This window comes from Cervus elaphus, chromosome 25 (assembly GCF_910594005.1).
Source record: "Cervus elaphus chromosome 25, mCerEla1.1, whole genome shotgun sequence".
NCBI classification, from domain to species: Eukaryota; Metazoa; Chordata; class Mammalia; order Artiodactyla; family Cervidae; genus Cervus; species Cervus elaphus.
In genome coordinates this window covers 49,570,784-49,591,256 of record NC_057839.1, presented here as the reverse complement: position 1 = coordinate 49,591,256, position 20,473 = coordinate 49,570,784, and the positions used below count along the sequence as shown (strand labels likewise).

At 36.4% G+C, this 20,473-nt stretch overlaps 1 protein-coding gene across 1 annotated transcript in view; it reads right to left on the bottom strand.

The window, feature by feature from the left end:
• Nucleotides 1-245: 245 nt before the first annotated feature.
• The window catches only part of LOC122683946, a 362,489-nt gene continuing 342,261 nt past the window's right edge, over nt 246-20,473 (bottom strand). The window contains exon 3 of the mRNA XM_043887914.1: nt 246-341. The gene's annotated coding sequence lies outside the window, so the exon portion shown is untranslated. The remainder of the gene's footprint in view (nt 342-20,473) is intronic.

The following is a 20,473-nucleotide window of genomic DNA, read 5'->3' as shown; positions in this document are numbered from 1 at the left end:
TTTAATATTCATTAACTAATCTTGAACTCCTCACAGACCCTTAGGCATTTTTTCTTTTAAAGCTTTGCTGAATCAGAAGTAAGTACTATGGGAATTTCAATGATGCTTGTTTGCAAATAACTTGTGACTTTGAGGGCTGAGTCATGCTATTTTAATTAATGATGCGATGATGCAACACCCCTTAACCCTTTAAATCACTGGATCACATAACACTAAAGATGAGGAGTTGAAGTAATATGTTCATGGTGTTCTCTTTTTTAGATATTTTTTCTCTGCAAAGACTCACTGGTAAACCAGAAGGGTCCAATAGAGAAAGCAGAAGTCAATGAGGCATCCATTCACTGCAAATAAACACAAAAGAGAGAAGTGAAGCAATATCCTGGTCTAATTCCTTCCCTGTCCTTTAATCTCCTAAGCATCATGTTGGTCAAACTCAAACAAAATCATTTGTAAGGGCGGCCGTGTGATCATTCCACAGGGCTCAGCATCCTAAGGCAGAGAACACAATCAAAACAAACAAACAAAAACTGAGAATATGGCTTAGCATAGTGAAGTCAATGCTATTGAACGGTACATTATATCCCTGACTTGAAGGACATAAGAATCCATAACACTTTGAAAAGCTACAGGCTGTTTCCAGGCATAGAGACATTTAGGAAGTATCTGTGCATGAGTACTTAAACACAATTATTAATTCTTTTGTGCCAAATATTTTTTCGGGTGATACTAGAATTGAGAGTCCATTGGGCAGCAACGAGATCAAACCAGTCAATCCTATAGAAAATCAACTCTGATTATTCATTGGAAGGACTGATGCTGAAGCTGAAGCTCCAATACTTTGGCCACCTGATGTGAATAGCCAACTCATTGGAAAAACCTTCATGCTGGGAAAGATTGAAGGCAGGAGGAGAAGTGGATGACAGAGGATGAGATGGTTGGATGGCATCTTTGATTCACTGGACATGGGTTTGAGCAATCTCCAGGAGATGGTGAGGGAGAGGGAGACCTGTGTGCTGCAGTCCATGGGATCACAGAGTTGGATATGACTGAAGGACTGAACAACAACAAGCCATTCAACCACAACCAAAGAGGAACATTTCTAGGCTAAATAGTAGGGCTTGTAGCTGATTCTGTTGAGATCTACCTACTATTTCCTGCCCTGTCCTAGAATTTGAAGTGGTAAGCTTTCTGTAGGCAGTGTATGATTATCTAGAAGCAATCTTACTGCTCATATATTAGATCATATATACAGGATACAGAGTATAATATAGCTCCAGGAAAGAAACTGTGCCCCAAACCTGAATATTAGATAAGGAAGCTTCATTTATAAATATACTTTTGTGAACATATCAAGTAGTCTGATGTATCTTACAGTGATATATTTGGAAATAGGGGCTTCCCTGGTGGCTTATAAATAAAGAATGCACCTGCCAATGCAAAAGATAGAGGTTCGATCCCCAGGTCAGGAAGATCCCCTGGAGAAAGAAATGGCAACCCACTAAAGTATTCTTGCTTGAAAAATCCCATGGCCAGAGGAGCCTAGCAAGCTATAGTCCATGGGTTGACAAAAGAGTTGGACATTATTTAGGGACTAAACAATAACAACAGCAACAATTTGGAAACAGCTCTTTTGATGATTCCTAATAAAATGCTTCCCACCATCTGGCAGCATTGCTTCCACTAGTTTCCTATAAGAAGCTGGACACAGTCAAGAAATTATTTTCATTGAATAACTGCCAACTCAATGGCTCCTAGTATGCTCTGCTGAAAATATATCCTTAGCACTTTGTGAAAGCAAACTCATATGTCATAAGCTATCTATTTCCTAAGCCTCCAAACCAGTCAACTGAAAGACTTCAGACACCAACTGCACTACCAGCAGGTTAGCTTATCCCAGTCTTCCCTAAACTCTCTGAGCCACAGCCTATTCAAATTAAGCACTCTTAATACCCAGACTCTTAAAGCAGATGATTATATAATTATGAAGCAGAATACTACATTTCTTTTCCTCATAGGTTTATGATTAAAAAGAATAGAATTTCCAATTGAGCTTTCTCTTTTCAGTCTGGAAATTATTATAGGAAAATCTTTCAGTCCTTTTCACCATCCTCTGCATGGTAGAAACATTTTCTATTCTTATTGGAAAGAACCTAACATTAACTCTGTGGAGTTTTACTGAGGCATGAACAGAAGCAGAGCAGAAGAAGAACAAGCATGCCTTGTTTCTTATTTTATTTAACACACCCACTTGCTAGTGCTTTTTTCTTCCCACTTCCTCCTGTGCTTCAGGAATAAAAGAATAATCTGACTAAGCAGTACACGCCTCACAAAGTCAGACTACAGTCTGATTCTTCATGTTCTGGCTCATCTTTTGAGCATTTGGAAGATAAATTAATTTAAAAATGCACTCTATAGTCCCAGACTCTTTGTTCAGGGGATATGTGTGATATGTGGTTGATTTCTGTAGAAGCTAGTCATCTTTATGCAAACTTCTAGTATCATTTTCAAAATATTTTCTGCATTTTCAGGATTCTTCTCTGATGCTTGCATGGCAGTAATATACCATATATTATCTACTTTTCTCTTGTAATATGTTCAGAAATATGCATAAAGTATTAAGTCAATAAAGTCCCAACAGTGCCACATGGGTAATTTTTCATTCAATAGTTGATACCTATGCTGAGACAGTTCTCTGCAAGCTTGTGTCTCAGGAGGGAAAAAAAAAACAAAAACAGAGTAGGCAAGTGAGATTGGCAATTGTCAAAACAATTGCATATGCCAGGACTTTAAGAATAACCAAATAAGAAGGCAACAAGAGCTGGTTCAGAGCTGATCTGGTTTCATATGATTTACCTGACACTTACACCCAATCATTTCACTTGACACAGAGCACTCATCCTTTGAGTACTTTAGATTATTTTGGTAATAGGAAACACAACAACAAAAGTACAGGAATGCAGCTCCATGTTCTGTAAGATTAGATAGCAATAAATGGTAAATTACTCTGTCTTTATTAAAGATTTGTTGAAATGCCTTCTATTGGGTATTTTCTGTTTGTATGAAATCTATATTTCAACCAACTGCAGACAGTGCAATACTATAGTATTTAAATACTATTGAAAAATCTGCATTTAAAATGGCTTGTGTATTCCTAACCATGTTATTCAAGGGCCAACCATATTTGGACATTGTCAGTATGTATATACCACCATTCACTTCTTTCCCTCTCCTATAGAGAAGCTTTTTACCTATGTGCCATTGAGAACAATACAACTCTTCATATCAATGCATTGTACATGTACTCCTAGTTTTTTTTTTTTTTTTTTTTTTGCTAAAATAATATTTATTCACCAATCTTGGACCACTACAGGATTTTAGGTTATTGATTTAACATCTAAATTTCTTTTTTTTTTAAATTTTTTTATTAGTTGGAGGCTAATTACTTCACAACATTTCAGTGGGTTTTGTCATATATTGATATGAATCAGCCATAGATTTACACTTATTCCCCATCCCGATCCCCCCTCCCACCTCCCTCTCCACCCGATTCCTCTGGGTCTTCCCAGTGTACCAGGCCCGAGCACTTGTCTCATGCATCCCACCTGGGCTGGTGATCTGTTTCACCATAGATAGTACACATGCTGTTCTTTTGAAACATCCCACCCTCACCTTCTCCCACAGAGTTCAAAAGTCTGTTCTGTATTTCTGTGTCTCTTTTTCTGTTTTGCATATAGGGTTATCGTTACCATCTTTCTAAATTCCATTTATATGTGTTAGTATGCTGTAATGTTCTTTATCTTTCTGGCTTACTTCACTCTGTATAAGGGGCTCCAGTTTCATCCATCTCATTAGGACTGATTCAAATGAATTCTTTTTGACGGCTGAGTAATATTCCATGGTGTATATGTACCACAGCTTCCTTATCCATTCATCTGCTGATGGGCATCTAGGTTGCTTCCATGTCCTGGCTATTATAAACAGTGCTGCGATGAACATTGGGGTGCACGTGTCTCTTTCAGCTCTGGTTTCCTCAGTGTGTATGCCCAGAAGTGGTATTGCTGGGTCATATGGCAGTTCTATTTCCAGTTTTTTAAGAAATCTCCACACTGTTTTCCATAGTGGCTGTACTAGTTTGCATTCCCACCAACAGTGTAAGAGGGTTCCCTTTTCTCCACACCCTCTCCAGCATTTATTGCTTGTAGACTTTTGGATAGCAGCCATCCTGACTGGTGTGTAATCCTAGTTTAAATGTACATGTATCTGTTACTATTAAAACTAAATATTTGCTCATATGCTTTTTGAACATACGTGGTTCCTGTTCTATGAAACACTTGTTCAAGACTTTTAGCAACTTCTGTTGGAATTTGGGTGTTTTCTAATTTGGTATTTATATATTTCACAATAATTGATGCTCAATGCATATAGATGCAAAATTTTGAATTTTAGTACATAAATAAACAAGATGTCATAAACATTTTCCTTTCGTTTACATTTGTTTAAAGAACTTACAGATGTTCAAGCTGAATTTAGAGAAGGCAGAGATCAAATTGCCAACATCTGTTGGATCACAGAAAAAGGAAGAGAGTTTCAGAAAAACATCTACTTCTGCTTCATTGACTACACCAAAACCTTTGACTGTGTGGTTCACAACAAACTGGAAAACTCCTCAAGAGATGGGAATACCAGACCACCTTACCTGCCTCCTGAGAAATCTGCAAGAAGTCAGGAAGCAACAGTTAGAACCAGACATGGAACAATGAACCGGTTTCAAATTGGGGAAGGAGTATGCCAAGGTTATATATTATTACCCGGTTTATTTAACTTATATGCAGAATACATCATGTGAAATGCCAAACTGGATGAAGCACAAGCTGGAATCAAGTTTGCTGGGGGAAATATCAATAACCTCAGATATGCAGATGACACTACCCTTATGGCAGAAAGTGAAGAGGAACTAAAGAGCTTCTTGATGAAAGTGAAAGAGAGTGGAAAAGTTGGCTTAAAACTTAACATTCAAAAAACTAAGAACATGGCATCTTGTCCCATCACTTCATGGCAAATAGATGGAGAAACAATGGAAACTGAGAGACTTTATTTTCTTGAGCTCCAAAATGACTGCAGGTGGTGACTGCAGCCTTGACATTAAAAGACACTTCCTCCCTGGAAGAAAAGCTATGACAAACCTAGACAGCACATTAAAAAGCAGAGACATTACTTTGGTGACAAGGGTCCCTCTAGTAAAAGCTATGGTTTTTCCAGTAGTCATGTATGGATGTGAGAGTCAGACTATAAAGAAAGCTGAGCACCAAAAGAACTGATACTTTTGAACTGTGGTGTTGGAGAAGACTCTTGAGAGTCCCTTGGACTGCAAGGAGATCCAACCAATCAATCCTAAAGGAAACAAGTGATGAATATTCATTGGAAATACTAATGCTGAAGCTGAAGCTCCAATACTTCAGCCACCTAATGAGAAGAACTGACTCATTGGAAAAGACCCTGATGCTGAGAAAGATTGAAAGCAGGAGGAAAAGGGGATGACAGAGGATGAGATGGTTGGATGACATCACTGACTCAATGGACATCAGTTTGAGCAAGCTCTGGGAGCTGGTGATGGACAGGGAAGCCTGGTGTGCTGCAGTCCATGGGGTGGCAAAGAGTCAGATACGACTGAGCGACTGAACTGAATTGAACTGAAAGAATGGTGGTAGTGGTGGTTTAGTCGCTCTGTCATGTCCTACTCTTGTGACCTCATGGACTCTAGCCCACCAGGCTCCTCTGTCCACGGGATTTCCCAGACAAGAATAACGGGGTGGGTTGTCATTTCCTTCTCCAGGAGATATTCCCAACCCAAGAATCAAATTCTGGTCTCCTGCATTGGAGGTGGATTCTTTACCGACTGAACGACAAGGGAAGCTCCACTTCAAGAATATAGTTTTTAATTACTGATTAAACTTCTGATGTGTATTTCTCTTTGCAGTTCGACTGAGATACCTAAGGATAAGAATAGTAATGTTCTGTGCTCTTTCCCTAGCTCAATGATTCCAATTAGGTGTTGGTTTTGTCAGGAGACAAACACCCTCTATATCACCAGCAAATAAAAAAATAGCCATGACTGTTTGGAATGGACTTTAGAGAACTCATTTCCATTCAAGTGTTGCTGCTGCTGCTGCTGCTAAGTCGCTTCAGCTGTGTTCGACTCTGTGCGACCCCACAGATGGCAGCCGATCAGGCTCCGCTGTCCCTGGGATTCTCCAGGCAAGAACACTGGAGTGGGTTGCCATTTCCTTCTCCAATGCATGAAAGTGTTAACCAATTATAATTCAAGGGCCTTTTATTTACAGCATAATACAGATTACATAATTTATATATGATATACATGGAAATTTATTTTTTCCAATGCTTGGTATGAGAAAAGATAACTACATCAATGATTATCTGTAAGAAGATATTTAGACATAGCTTCTTTATGTTCAGACATATTATCTTTCAAAGAAAAAATGATGAAACCCATTAGTAAAAAATTCTATAGAAAAAAATTAAGAACAAAGCCCCTTAAACCCATCACATATAGATAATCATAAAAAAAATTATTACACTTAGAGCATCTCTACTCCATGAGTACATTTCTAAAAATGTTATGAGAAATTATTTTGGCTATTATATATGGCTCAATTTTCTTTTGCCTATTTTATTTATTATGCATATACTCAGTCAGTTCAGTCTCTCAGTCCTGTCTGTCTCTTTGCGACCCCACAAACCCCTGCACAACAGGCCTCCCTGTCCATCACCAACTCCTGCAGTCCACCCAAACCCATGTCCATTGAGTCGGTGAAGCCATCCAGCCATCTTATCCTCTGTCGTCCCCTTCTCCTCCTGCCCCCAATCCCTCCCAGCATCAGGGTCTTTACCAATGAGTCAGCTCTTCGCATGAGGTGGCCGAAGTATTGGAGTTTCAGCTTCAATGCCAGTCCTTCCAATGAATACCCAGGACTGATCTCCTTTAGGATGGACTGCTTGGATCTCCTTGCAGTTCAAGGGACTCTCAACAGTCTTCTGCAACACCACAGTTCAAAAGCATCAATTATTCGGTGCTCGCTTTCTTCACAGTCCAACTTTCACATCCATTATGACCACTGGAAAAACCATAGCCTTGACTAGATGGACCTTTGTTGACAAAGTAATGTCTCTGCTTTTTAATATGCTATCTAGGTTGGTCATAACTGTCTTTCCAAGGAGTAAGCGTCTTTTAATTTCATGCCTGCAATCACCATCTGCAGTGATTTTGGAGACCAGAAAAATAAAGTCAGCCATTGTTTCCACTGTCTCCCCATCTATTTGCCACGAAGTGATGGGACCGGATGCCATGATCTTAGTTTTCTGAATGTTGAGCTTTAAGCTAACATTTTCACTCTCCTCTTTCACTTTCATCAAGAGGCTCTTTAGTTCTTCTTCACTTTCTGACATAAGGGTAGTATCATCTGCATATCTGAGGTTATTGATATTTCTCCCGGCAATCTTGATTCCAGCTTGTGCTTCCTCCAGCCCAACATTTCTCATGATGTACTCTGCATATAAGTTAAAGAAGCAGGGTGACAATATACAGCCTTTGACATACTCCTTTTCCTATTTGGAACCAGTCTGTTGTTCCATGTCCAATTCTAACTGTTGCTTCCTGATCTGCATACAGGTTTCTCAGGAGGCAGGTGGTCTAGTATTCCCATCTCTTTCAGAATTTTCGACAGTTTGTTGTGATCCACACAGCCGAAGGTTTTGGCATAGTCAATAAAGCAGAAATAGATGCTCATCTGGAACTCTCTTGCTTCTTCAATGATCCAGCAGATTTTAGCAATTTGATCTCTGGTTCCTCTGCCTTTTCTAAAGCCAGCTTGAACATCTGGAAGTGCACGGTTCATGTATTGCTGAAGCCTGGCTTGGAGAATTTTGAGCATTACTTTACTAGCTTGTGAGGTGAGTGCAATTGTGCAGTAGTTTGAACATTCTTTGGGATTGTCTTTCTTTGGGATCAGAATGAAGACTGACCTTTTCCAGTCCTGTGGCCACTGCTGAGTTTTCCAAATTTGCTGGCATATTGAGTGCAGCACTTTCATAGTATCATCTTTCAGGATTTGAAATAGCTCAATTGGAATTCCATCACCTCCACTAGTTTTGTTTGTAGTGATGCTTCCTAAAACCCCCTTGACTTCACGTTCCAGGATGTCTGGCTCTAGGTGAGTGATCACACCATCGTGATTATCTGGGTTGTGAAGATCTTTTTTTATACAGTTCTTCTGTGTATTCTTGCCACCTCTTCTTAATATCTTCTGCTTCTGTTAGGTCCATACCATTTCTGTCCTTTATTGAGCCCTTCTTTTCATGAAATGTTCCCTTGGTATTTCTACTTTTCTTGAAGATATCTCTCATATTTCCCATTCTATTGTTTTCCTCTATTTCTTTGCTTTGATCGCTGAGGAAGGCTTTCTTATCCCTCCTTGCTATTCTTTGGAACTTTGCATTCAAATGGGAAAATCTTTCCTTTTCTCCTTTGCTTTTTGCTTCCCTTCTTTTCACAGATACTTGTAAGGCCTCCTCAGACAGCCATTTTGCTTTTTATTTGAAAGTCTTCTTTAAGGTAATTATATTAATATTTATCATGTTTGTAATAGAAATACCTATTATTAAAAATAAAATAATGATTAAAAATCATTGTAGTATCTTGTTATAACACTTTAATTTTGCTACCAGATATATCAGTGATTCAAACTGTAGCTTTTTTCAGAATTATTTGGAAATTAAAATTCTATATAACCATATATTTATATCTGTAATACTTCCATTCATAACATCATCATCTTGCTTTTTTCTGTTATATATTATTGACATATATATGTAACAATAAATAAAAACAAACACACATTAAATATTCTTCTAAATATGTTCTCATCATGCCCATAGCACCTATCTGCATACCTGTATGTATTTCTATGTAGCAACATGTAGTTGTATTGTGTCCTGTATAATTTTTAAAACGATGTACTTTGTTTTTGCGGTATGAGTCATATCTTAAGCTTCTCAAAAACATATCTAATTCCATTGTCTTAATTGGTGTATTCAAAATACCAGTTCAGTTCAGTCGCTCAGTCTTGTCTGATACTGCAACTCCATGGATTGCAGCATGCCAGGCCTCCCTGTCCATCACCAATTCCTGGAGTTTACTCAAACTCATGTCCCTTGGGTCAGTGATGCCATGCACCCATCTCATCCTCATTCATCCACTTCTCCTCCTGCCTTCAATCTTTCCCAGCATCAGAGTGTTTTCAAATGAGTCATTTCTTTGCATCAGGTTGCCAAAGTATTGGAGCTTCAGCATCAGTCTTTCCAATGAATATTCAGGACTGATTTCCTTTAGGATGTACTGATTGGATCTCCTTGCAGTCCAAGAGACTCAAGAGTCTTCTGCAACACCACAATTCAAAAGCATCAATTCTTCGGCGCTCAGCTTTCTTTACAGTCTAACTCTCACATCCATATGTGACTACTGGAGAAACTATAGCTTTTACTAAAGGGACCTTTGTCGGCAAAGTAATGTCTCTGCTTTTTAATACGCTATCTAGGTTGGTCGAAATGTTTCTTCCAAGGAGCAAGCGTCCTTTAATTTCATGGCTGCCGTTACCATCTGCAGTGATTTTGGAGCCAAAAAGAAAGTCTGTCACTGTTTCCACTGTTTCCCCATCTATTTGCCATGAAGCAATGGGACCAGATGCCATGATCTTAGTTTTCTGAATGCTGAGCTTTAAGCCAACTTTTTCACTCTCCTCTTTCACTTTCATCAAGAGCTTCTTTAGTTCCTCTTTGCTTTCTGCCTTAAAGGTGGTGTCATCTGCATATCTGAGGTTATTGATATTTCTCCTGGCAATCTTGATTCCAGCTTGGGATTCATCCTGCCCAGCATTTTGCATGATATACTCAGATATAAGTTAAATAAGCAGGGTGACTACATACAACCTTGATGTACTCCTTTTCCTATTTGGAACCAGTGTGTTGTTCCATGTCCAGTTCTAACTGTTGCTTCCTGACCTGCATACAGATTTCTCAGGAGGCAGGTCAGGTGGTCTGGTATTCCCATCTCTTTAAGAATTTTCCAGTTTGTTGTGATCCACACAAAGGCTTTGGAATAGCCAATAAAGCAGAAGTAGATGTTTTTCTGGAACCCTCTTGTGTTTTCGATGATACAACGGATGTTGGCAATTCTATCTCTGGTTCCCCTGCCTTTTCTAAAACCAGCTTGTACATCTGGAAGTTCACGGTTCATGTACTGTTGAGGCCTGGCTTGGAGCATTTTGAGCTTTACTCTGCTAGCATGGGAGATGAGTGTAATTGTGTGGTAATCTGAGCATTGTTTGGCATTGCCTTTCTTTGGGATTCAAAATACCAGTGGGTTTTTAAATCTCTATATTTGAAATAAAGATGAAGATTTGGGATACACCTAATAATTCCTTATCCACACATTTCAAATATATTAATATTGTCTGCACTGTTTGCTGATTCATGTGTATTTTGTTTTGAAGACCTATGCTTGGGTAAATAATATTATATGTATGAAATATGTTTTAAATTGACTTTTCTGTATTATGTGATATCTGTTTATATCTAGTAATAGTTCTTGATTTGGTGTCTGCTTATCTTATGTTAACATAGACACTCTAATTTTCTTTGGATTTATGCTTGCATGATATATATTGCTAACCTCTATATATTTTTATATTTGAAATGCTAATATTGTAGATGTATAATTGGACTTGTTTTCTTTAATCTAAAAATCTCTTTCCTTTATTTGGTATTATTATCAAGGTTGCTTTTGATGTCAAGATTGTCATTTGATTAAAATCTCTCTTCCTATTATTTTTTTATTTCTTCTCTTTGTCTTTGTACTCTGCTTCTGTATTTCTCTACCTTTTTCCTTTTCTGAATATTTGAGTTTTTCATTTTTTCATTTTCTCTGTACTACTGACTTACAATTTAACCCCCTTTTTGTAATTTTGTTAGTGATTGCTCTAGGACTTTCAATATATACTTATATTTAATTAATCACAACCTATTTTTAAGTAACTCTACTGCTTCATTTATAGTGTAGGAAATTTATAACTGTATAATTCCAAAATATTTTTTCCTATTTTTTTGTTCTATTGTTCCCATGCCTTTTCTTTATAAGCATGCTCTAAAACAATAATAAACTTATACACTTTTCCTTTTTGAATGTATTTTAATATAACTGAAATAAAAATGAAAGAAAAATATTTCAAAGTTAATTTTAACTTTTAACAAAGAGCATTATTTTATCAACCACACACGTTTTTGAAAGATATCATAATTCTTTTATATGTAGAATTTCATTCAGTGTTTCCTACAGTTCAGCTTAATAGTATTTTTTTCTGTGTGTTTGTGAGAGAGCCTTTTTTTTTTTATTTTTTTAAATTTTTTTTATTAGTTGGAGGCTAATTACTTCACAACATTTCAGTGGGTTTTGTCATACATTGATATGAATCAGCCATAGATTTACACTTATTCCCCATCCTGATCCCCCCTCCCACCTCCCTCTCCACCCGACTCCTCTGGGTCTTCCCAGTGTACCAGGCCCGAGCACTTGTCTCATGCATCCCACCTGGGCTGGTGATCTGTTTCACCATAGATAGTATACATGTTGTTCTTTTGAAACATCCCACCCTCACCTTCTCCCACAGAGTTCAAAAGTCTGTTCTGTATTTCTGTGTCTCTTTTTCTGTTTTGTATATAGGGTTATCGTTACCATCTTTCTAAATTCCATATATATGTGTTAGTATGCTGTAATGTTCTTTATCTTTCTGGCTTACTTCACTCTGTATAATGGGCTCCAGTTTCATCCATCTCATTAGGACTGATTCAAATGAATTCTTTTTAACGGCTGAGTAATATTCCATGGTGTATATGTACCACAGCTTCCTTATCCATTCATCTGCTGATGGGCATCTAGGTTGCTTCCATGTCCTGGCTATTATAAACAGTGCTGCGATGAACATTGGGGTGCACGTGTCTCTTTCAGATCTGGTTTCCTCAGTGTGTATGCCCAGAAGTGGGATTGCTGGGTCATATGGCAGTTCTATTTCCAGTTTTTTAAGAAATCTCCACACTGTTTTCCATAGTGGCTGTACTAGTTTGCATTCCCACCAACAGTGTCAGAGGGTTCCCTTTTCTCCACACCCTCTCCAGCATTTATTGCTTGTAGACTTTTGGATAGCAGCCATCCTAACTGGCGTGTAATGGTACCTCATTGTGGTTTTGATTTGCATTTCTCTGATAATGAGTGATGTTGAGCCTCTTTTCGTGTGTTTGTTAGCCATCTGTATGTCTTCTTTGGAGAAATGTCTGTTTAGTTCTTTGGCCCATTTTTTGATTGGGTCATTTATTTTTTTGGAATTGAGCTGCAGGAGTTGCTTGTATATTTTTGAGATTAATCCTTTGTCTGTTTCTTCATTTGCTATTATTTTCTCCCAATCTGAGGGCTGTCTTTTCACCTTACTTATAGTTTCCTTTGGAGTGCAAAAGCTTTTAAGTTTCATTAGGTCCCATTTGTTTAGTTTTGCTTTTATTTCCAATATTCTGGGAGGTGGGTCATAGAGGATCTTGCTGTGATTTATGTCGGAGAGTGTTTTGCCTATGTTCTCCTCTAGGAGTTTTATAGTTTCTGGTCTTACATTTAGATCTTTAATCCAGTATGGTACTGGCACAAAGACAGAAATATAGATCAATGGAACAGAATAGAAAGCCCAGAGATAAATCCACGAACCTATGGACACCTTATCTTTGACAAAGGAGGCAAGGATATACAATGGAAAAAAGACAACCTCTTTAACAAGTGGTGCTGGGAAAACTGGTCAACCACTTGTAAAAGAATGAAACTAGAACACTTTCTAACACCATACACAAAAATAAACTCAAAATGGATAGAGCCTTTTTTTAATTTTGAAAAATTTTTATACCCTGCAATTTTGAAAAATAATTTTGCTGGTATGAAATGCCAGGTTGACATATATTATTTCTGCTTAGTTTTTATTCTTTTAATCCTTTGAAACTATTGATTTATTATCTTCAAATCTATGTAGTTTCTGATGAGAAATCAGCTTATTTTCTTATCATTGTTCTGTATGTGACATGCTCTTTTGCTTCCTTTAAACTTCTGTCTTATCTTTGGTTTTCATAATTTTGGTATAATGTGTCTAAATAATCTGGTATTTTTAGATAAGTTATTTTTGATATGATTATTGTGATTTGATAAAGATCTTTTCTTTTTAATTTTGTATTTCTTCTGTTTGTTCTTTGTGTCCTGTTTCTCCATTTTTCTCTACCTGTAATTTTCTGTTTTGCTTTTATTTTCTTTGTAGTTTCCCCTACTATAATATAAAGTGAATTTACTCTTTTCTTTCTTTCTTTTTGGCATTTGTTTTGTTTGCTCTTCTCTGAATTTCTTGGATCTGTGTTTTTTTGATGCCTTTCATTATTTGTCAGAAATGTTCATTCATCAAGTTTTCAAACATTTTTTGCTCTTTTGTATCTCTCTTCATCTTCTGGGATTCCAATTGCATACATGTTAGGCCATTTGATATTGTGTGCTAGATCTTGGGTGCTCCGCCCTGATTGTTTTCTTCTGTTGTTTGGTTTGTTTCCTTATACTCTCTTCTTTTTTGTTTGATTTACTTTGGATAATTTTCACCAATCTAAGTTCATGTTCATAGATTCTTTCCTCAGCTGTGTTGTTTACTGCTAAGTTTTTTGAAGGCATTCTTCACTTCTGTTACAATAATTTTTACATTTCACCTTTCCATTTCTCTCTACTTTCTGTCTCTCTGTTGAAATTCCTCATATAGTCATGCACATTGTTCTGCTAAGGGTGTTAAAATTTTAATTTTAGTTATTTTCCTAGTCTGAAGTGGAATGGGTTTTGGATACTGTCATTGCCTTCCTTCATCATTGCTTTCAAATTCCTCTATTGTCACAGTGTGCTTAACGTAAGATTTGGTTTTCTAGAAATTCTTTTTCATGTTCATTTCTGTCCTCAGTTTTAAGTCTTTGCTATGTGTCTGTGTCTCCACTTGTTCTTTTCCCCCCTGTAGACTGCTGCTTGTTACCAAGGAGAGCTAACCTGGTCTGGGGCTTGGGGAGTGAGCAGGGGAGTTGGTTTTGGTTTTTTTTTTTTTTGGTGTCCTATTCCAGTCTCAGTCCCAGGTGGGTCTTAGGTCACTGAGTCACAGATGTGGGGTCTTCTCAGGGAATCTATCCTTTCCCTGGTGATTCAGATGGTAAAGAATCCACCTGCAATGCAGGAAACCTGGGTTCAGACACCAAGTGAATGGAATGGCAACCCACTACAATATTCTTGACTGGGAAATCCCATGGACAGAGGAGCCAGATGGACTACAGCCCATGGGGTCACAAAGAGTTGGACATGACTGAGTGACTAACACAACTCGTCACTTCCCTACACTGAGTCCTCTGATGACATGCTGAAGATGATTTATTTCCCTCCCCAGGGGTAAAGGACTTTTTCTTTTCCCTTTCTTCAGCTTTGACATTCTTTTCTGTTCCTTTGGTGTAACAAATTTGCTTACCCTTGTCCTGCCAGTTTGGCTTTTGCTCCTTGGAATAAAATCATCTGAGTGAGTGTTCACTCTTTTACTATAGTAGCAGCTGCTTCCCTGCTCCACAATTGCACTATGGAAGGGGATTTCTCCAGTGTATTAACAAGCTCCAGTATTTCTCATGAGTATCTTATGGACATCATTGGTGGTGAGCCTGTGAGTGGGTATAAACTCTTTTTATGTTTTTGTCTATCAGATATCATGCTTTCATATTAGCTAGCTATTATACAGTCTTTTAGTTCAACAGTTTAATCATTGTTGTATCATCAAGACCTAAAACAGTGACTGAAAAGAGGAAGTCTGTGGTAATATTTTTTTAAAAAATATTTGATTTAGTTCATATCTTACTGATTTCAATTCATCATATGGTTATATGAGAAGTTTCAGTAATGTTCCTAAATATAACAATTCTAGTTTTTGTTTTATCAATACTAAACATGATGTGTGTGTATGCGTTTGTGTGTTTATTCTAAAGAAATGTCCCAACCCAGGGATCAAACCCAGGTCTCCCACATTGCAGGCAGATTCTTTACCAGTTGAACCACAAGGGAAGCCTGAAGGTTATATATAGTAGGCTTTATTCCTGCAATATAATTCCCCAAAAGTGATATTACTTGAACGTCGCATCACCTCATGGGAAATAGATGGGGAGACAGTGGAAACAGTGTCAGACTTTATTTTTTGGGGCTCCAAAATCACTATGGATGGTGACTGCAGCCATTAAATTAAAAGACGCTTACTCCTTGGAAGGAAAGTTATGACCAACCTAGATAGCATATTAAAAAGCAGAGACATCACTTTGCCAACAACGGTCTGTCTGGTCAAGGCTATGGTTTTTCCAGTGGTCATGTATGGATGTGAGAGTTGGACTGTGAAGAAAGCTGAGCTCCAAAAAATTGATGCTCCAACTGTGGTGTTGGAGAAGACTCTTGAGAGTCCCTTGGACTGCAAGGAGATCCAACCAGTCCATCCTAAAGATCAGTCCTGGGTGTTCATTGGAAGGACTGATGCTGAGGCTGAAACTCCAATACTTTGGCCACCTCATGCGAAGTGTTGACTCATTGGAAAAGACCCTGATGCTGGGAGCGATTGGGGGCAGGAGGAGAAGGGGGCGACAGAGGATGAGATGGCTGGATGGCATCACCGACTCAATGGGCATGAGTTTGAGTAAACTCCGGGAGTTGGTGATGGACAGGGAGGCCTGGCATGCTGTGATTCATGGGGTCACAAAGAGTCAGACCCGACTGAGTGACTGAAATGAACTGAACGGATAATATACACATTTAATTTTTTTTTTAAAAATTTATACTGCCATACATTGTTTCAAATGACTTTAGCAATTTACTCTTCCCATCAATAATGCATTAGAGTTCCCATATGCTCTTCTTTAATAGGCACTAGATATAGCTACACTGTTTAATTTTACAATCTATGCATTGACAATAATTTTTCACTTTTTTGATAAGCTTTTCCATGACTAGTAACTTAACAAATGTTCTTTTCATGTATCCCTGAAGGGTACAGTCCATGGAGTCTCAAAGAGTCAGACACAACTGAGCAAAGCAAAGATTTTCATATATCAGTTGGATATTTTCACCATTTTCTATGGAGTTCATCTTTGTAATTTTGACCCATTTTAAATGATTGTTTACTTTTTCTACAATATATTTGAAGACTTTTTAAAAGGTGGGTATTTCTAATATTCTTTATTAGGTTTTTTTCTTTATTTACATTTTACTTCTAATACTTAGGTAACATTTTTATATAATTATGAAACTGTTATAATACTTATGTATGAGAGAGAAAGGATGGATATGTAAGTAGATGCATTATTAATACTTTGGCAGTCAGTTATTTTAAAATATGCTAATTGAATTGATTGTAATTCTATTGTATCTACAAAACATACTTATTACACTCACTTTTAAACTTTTGTCTTGCATGTGTCCACCTAGGACTTTTCCTACCAGAGTTTATATCTGTTGTCAGTGGCCTTTTCAGGCAGAGATCAAAGAAAGAATATGCAATATAGATCCAAACACAGAGAAAAGATCTAAAGCAGAGAATCAAAGAGGAGTTTCCCCTGAGATTTCATTTGCTCATTTCTTCTCACTGTGGTGAAGAATCAAAATGTTAAATTCTGAATTCTAAAAAAAAGATGAACTGAAAATCACTCTGCTCAAATTCTAACCTCCTATCAAGTTTAACATTTAGTATTCTCATGATTTTTTTATCACTCATTTAAAATCACATTAGTTTCTCTTTTATACTAGTTTTGCTTACAAAAACATCTGTGTGTATGTTTAAGGAATTATTTGAAATATTACATTATAGTGCAATACATTACACAAATTATTTCATTTCATCCTCATAATGATTCTGAGGTGTGAGTATATTTTTCTGCATCTTACAATTAAAAAGAAAAAACATATCACAATGCTAATTGACCCTTGAAAGATCACACAAGGAGTGGGATAAGAAATCTGGGACTTAAAGTTCATTCTTATATTTTTGAGGAAAGTTATAAATAAGTATTAATTTCTTCTTCTCACAGGAAGGTGACTACTGTCTACACATCAGTAACAGAGGCAATATTGTTTTCACTAAGAGATAAAATGCCATTTATTTTCTAGCTATGCTTCTACATGGTTATTCTGGTATAGAGATTGCCAAGGTTAAGGGAACATGGCAACATTAAGTTTTAGCATAAAATTGGGTACTTGTCTTTTTATTTTAGCAATGCAAAAGAAAAATTTTATATTTATATGTCTTATATGGTCAATTTTTCATTCAATATTGAATAGTTTCCATTTATCATCACTTCAGCATACATCAATTTTTAAAAATCCTTTATGTGTTGATAATCATAAGCATCTTGCTAATTATACAAGGTGTTAATACATTCCTGGTTGATTCCAGACAAAGCTTTTTAAAACTGATTTTTAATTATTTAATAATATAATAACAAAGTCATACGTCTTCTTTTTGTATTCTATAACATTACAATAAAAGCAGGAAAATTTCCAGATCACTTCACTAGGATAGGTTCTGTAAGATATATAATTTATGTTTAATTTTTTAAACTTCAATTAAGGCTCACACATATATTAAATATCTCTATGACAAAATATTTTGATAGATAATGTGAAAAAATTTTAAATGTGGAATAATTGATGCCTATCTCAATGAACATAAGTACTTTGTGAAGCACTTAGAGACACAGTGGCTTCCCTTGTGGCTCAGCTGGAAAAGAATCTGCCTGAATGTGAGAGACCTGGGTTTGATCCCTGGGTTGGGAAGATCCCCTGGAAAAGGGAAACGTTACCCAGTCCAATATTCTGGCCTGGAGAATTCCATGCGCTGTATATGGTCCATGGGGTCGCAAAGAGTTGGACATGACTGAGCGACTTCACTTCACTTTTCACTAGAGACCCAGAAAAATTTAATCATTAGTCCTTAATGTGTTTTACACTCCCATTGTTAAAATCAAGGTCACCATCATCTCTTTCCTGATGATAATCTCCTAAATGAAAATATCAGATGGACTCTGGTATCCATCCTAAATGTACCCTTTTACAAATTTTGAGTTGCTTCTCAGATTTGAAATTTTGTACATACTACTTTCTTTGACATAGAAAAAATCTATAATAGTCCACTTGAGCTGCTATAACAAAATAGCACAAACTAAATGCCTTAAAAAACAGCATTTTATTTTCTCATAATTCTGGAGGTTGGAAATCCAAGATCAAGATGCTGGCAGGGCTAGTTTATGTAGAGTTCTCTCTCCTTAGCTTGAGGATGGCTACCTTCTCACTGGGCTTCCCTGGTATGTTTTTCTATGTTCAAGCACACAGAGAAAAAGAGAGATTTCTGATGTCTTTTCCTTGCTTATAAGGACACCAGTCCTATTGTTTTGGGTTCCACCTTTATGACCTACCTCATTTAACTTCACTTCCATAAATGATCCTATCTCCAAATATAGTCATACTGGTAACTTAGGGTTTCAACATATGAATTTGGGAAGCTAGACATAATTCACACTATAACTGTTTCTAAATTAAAATTCCACGCTAGGGTCATCCTGAGAAAACAATACAATGGTTGGGTTCTTAACCTATAGTGATAAAACAGGAACGCTAACAATGGAACCCATGCATTAGTGTTTGTGTCTACCCAAGTGATTTCCAAAAGCCAGCTGGTGCTGAGAATGTGTAACAAATCTAATTTTGGTTTAGTCAAACAAGTTTAAGTTTCATTTTACATATCCTCAGTATTTCCAAATCTTTAATCTGCCCAGTAAGCCTCTGTGTAATATGTATTCTGTGAATCTTAACATTATATTTACTACATTTTAATATAATTGCTTATTTGACTGTCTTCCTACTCTGCTGCCAGAACAGCTCTCCTGTCATGTTCATTACTGTATCTCAACATCCACCATAGAACCTAAATCTAAACTGTGGAGTCTAACAAGAAATATTTTAAAATAAATTCAATCATGAATGTCGAGTGATACAGGCAATATATGCTAAGATGATATTGTTATGTGGCTTAATTGTCATACTGTAAGTAACAGAGCAAAATGACTACATATTTAAACACCATTATAGGCTTCAAATTCAACATGAAAGGATATCAAAATATTTTGCCTTTCATTGTTAATTTGACAGAAAGAAAATCATGGGCAGAGTCAACAAAGAATATTTCTTTTAGTAAAAACCTTCTCTTTAACTGCTAGAAAGTATTTCATAATTTTTAAAATAAAATCTGTTCCACAAGAAAAACTGCATTTTAATAATAATATAAAAATAAAGTTATCTAAGAATTTTATCTTGATTTTCTTAATGGATTAAACAGTCAACACTCCTATGTGATGATCAATATTGTGATGTTGCTGTATAATAAAACACATACTGTTTCTTTCTGTTTGTAATAAGACAGTGTGCTAGTTACACGTGATGCAATCTATGATGAATAAAACAAAATATATTAAATAAACTTATAATGCACAACACCTACAAAAACAATGACATGTTAAAATTGTAAGTGAACGTGAAAGTGAAAATCACTCAGTCTTGTCTGACTCTTTGCAACCCCATGGACTACACAGTCCTCGGAATTCTCCAAGCCAGAATACTGGAGTGGGTAGCCCTTCCCTTCTATAGGGGATCCTCCCAACCCAGGGATTGAACCCAGGTCTCCAGCATTGTAGGAAGATTCTTTACCAGTTGAGCCACCAGGAAATGTCTATATAGATGTTTGTCCAATTTATTATATTTATTATTTTTAGTAGTATAACCTGTTCACTAGCATGAAACATACAGTTTGTTAAACATCTTATTTTGCTAAATTTGAGCTTATTTACTATTCCTTTTTAATAAAAAGATGGAGTATATTAATTTTTATCACTTTAAATGCCAAGCATTTTGAATAATATTATCTCAGTCATGAAAAATCATTTGATGTTTTCTATAAGTTTTATATATATAAATAAAATATATATACATACTTTATCAGAATCATTGAACTAAAAAATGAATAAAGCTGTAGAAAATGTTTTTTTTTCTGTTTATTATTATGAGGTTACTATGTAACTAATTACACTGTAATGAACTCACATATGACAATCTCTTCTACACTTATCAGTCTAAACCTGTTAAGGTTTTACAGAAACATTTGTTCTATTTCTTGAAAAGACAAGAGAAACATTTTCTCCTTTTTAATAGAATATATATCTTCTCTTATAGCTGAAATAGGTAACTAAATAATGCTTTATGTAAATACAAATGACAAAAAGTCATATT